Raw genomic sequence first — 2,722 nt, 5'->3', positions numbered from 1 at the left:
AAAAAAAAAAACATCATTTGAAAAAGGATATATCCATAGGTTGTCGAACGAAGCCCCCAGTGGTATCTGTAGTACATAGTTAGGACTCGCACCGTACAAAACCACATGTTAGATCACAAAATCACCTAATGCTTACTAAGGAAGGTAATGAAATTCGTGGGTAGCTATATGGCCCCCTTGTTTTGGCTTGTTTATTAGTGAGGTGAAACAGAGTACCATGTTTACCACAACGAATTGGAATGAAAACCTTGATGAACACGTTCAAAACAAGGCTTGCTTGTGCATCCAAGCACTTTATGTAACTGATGCAGAGTGAGAGAGCGAGTTCACAATTTCAACAACATCGACGATGCAAAAATTGAAGCTCTCTAGCTCAAGATATGATCTAGACTGAAGAAAAAAAGCAGAATTTAGGGTTTATAACTAAAAATCACAAAAATGAAAAAGTGCATACCTCATAAATATGAAAGTGACAGCTTCATTTGTAACTTTTGGCTTTTCGACACTATTCACTGCAGAGTAGCTCACTTATATACCATCATGCCTTGACATCAACCTAAGCGACCTATGTAGATGGAGATCTTGCGTCAGTTTGTATTCACCGACCGATCCTTGGATGAGGTGAGTTGACTTGTCATAGACTCATCTTTGACATTTCATTTTTGCACTAAATCTGATGTTGAATGATGTCATCACCAAGATCATCCTCGTTCCCCCTATTTGGGCACCATGGTCTCCTAGGGCACCATGGTCCTCCATGGGTGCCCCGGTCCCATGAGGGCACCCTAGTCCTCCATGGGTGTTGTGGTCCCACCTAGGCACCCTGGTCCCAGGGGGCGCCCTAATCCACTCTGGGTGCCCCGGTTCCTGTTCAGGGAAGCCAAAAGGGTGCATGGGATCATGCATCAAATAGATAGAATAGATTGATGATGTCTTTGTTTGGATGATTACGATCAATGATGGATTACTGTTGATTTGATGTTTCAATTTGTAGATTCTTCCATACATTCATGAGTGCATTGTCAGTCACACCTTTTGAAACCTTTGGAATCAGATTCTGAGGCTCACACCAGGGGAGAGAGAGTTTCTCCACGTTGTAGGCTTATGGTACGTGATGACTATGCCCGCCATCAAGTTTCATCCTGCGATACTGATGGCATTGATGGAGAGGTGGGATGCAGATACCTTGACATTCCTCCTACATGTGGGGGAGATGATGGTTACCCTTGAGGATGTATACCATATTTTGTGCCTTCCCATCAGGGAGAGACTATTATATATCGAGTCGATCACTCCACTACTGAGTACAGGAGGGAGCAAGTCTACTGCATAGGGAGAGTGATGCCTTGCGAGATGAGGGATCGCATCATGGTCAACTGGCTCCTACACCCTACCGGAAAGGTTCTACTAGTGCGGTGGCTCATGATCGCTACCATTGCATTAGCCATGTGCCCTAATGGGCGCGATACCCACATGCATGGAGGTCTCACCTACATGATTAGGGCCATGGAGAGACATCGGAGAGTATACTCTTGGGATCAGAGCATGCTTGCACATCTCTATCATGACCTTGGAGAGTATGTGTTTGGATAGGGGTGCAGTCTGATGACCTGCACACTACTACAGGTGTGGATGTTTGAGAATATTACATGCACTAGGCCTATTGGAGTCCATACAGACTTAAGTCCATAGAAACCTAGGGTGTTTTCTTATCCACTTACCCCTGAGCGGTGGTTCGGGGATCTACTGGATTGGAGATTGAGTCTGGATAGATTGACAGTGGGTATGATCATATGGAGACCCTACCTTAGGATGTATACATGGACAGGGATACATAGGCAGTTATTTTCCATATAGAGGAACCATCTACTGTAGGGGCAGTATAGTCACATAGTCATTCCCTTCTACTCCAACTGAGTTCGGCGATAGTTTGGGTTCAAGTAGTGTGTTACTACTTATGTGCCTTTCTACATCTGACACTCATGTGTGACTCCTAGGTCGGGAGCTATTTCAAGGCCTACAAGCGATGAGATTGACATCACGGATTCAGATGGATCAGATCGAGATGTCATGATAGATTATAGAGATGATGTGGGTGTGCACCGATGGTACAACACATGGTGGGAGAGGACATACCCTGGAGCCATCTTTCCAATAGACTATCCTAGAGGGAATCCCAGACCATGGAGACAGACAGGCGATGAGGAGGGACCCAATACATTCAAGGAGGGCACAGATGATCAGGCTAACAATGATGATCCTGATACAAGAGAGGGAGAACAAGATGGAGATGATGAGGAGTATGGATAAGAGGAGGAAGAGGATGAGGATGAGGATGAGGAGGAAGAGGATGAAAAGGAGGAGGAGGAGGATGAGGAGGAGGTTGAGGAGGATGAGTCAGATGCATTTCCTCATCACTCCGGTGATGACACCATAGCACTAGATCCACCAAGCCTCCCATCACAGGCAGAGAAAGACCCTATAAGGGGTCCTAATTCTAGTCCCCATTGGCCCATGCCTACTATGCAGAGACAGTACGAGCACATAAAGCCTAGTGGGTCCTAGTCTTAGGCGGTTCCTTTCCATGACCCCTACTGGGGAGAGGGAGATCCAGATAAGGTGTTTTATGATTGTCTAATTTATGCATCTTATTTACTTATATTTGATGAAATAAAATATTACTGATGAAAACTTCTCTCTTTCTCTCTGCAGCTAGCATCTA

This window comes from Cryptomeria japonica, chromosome 3, assembly GCF_030272615.1.
Source record: "Cryptomeria japonica chromosome 3, Sugi_1.0, whole genome shotgun sequence".
NCBI lineage: Eukaryota > Viridiplantae > Streptophyta > Pinopsida > Cupressales > Cupressaceae > Cryptomeria > Cryptomeria japonica.
This window is presented reverse-complemented; position numbering follows the sequence as displayed.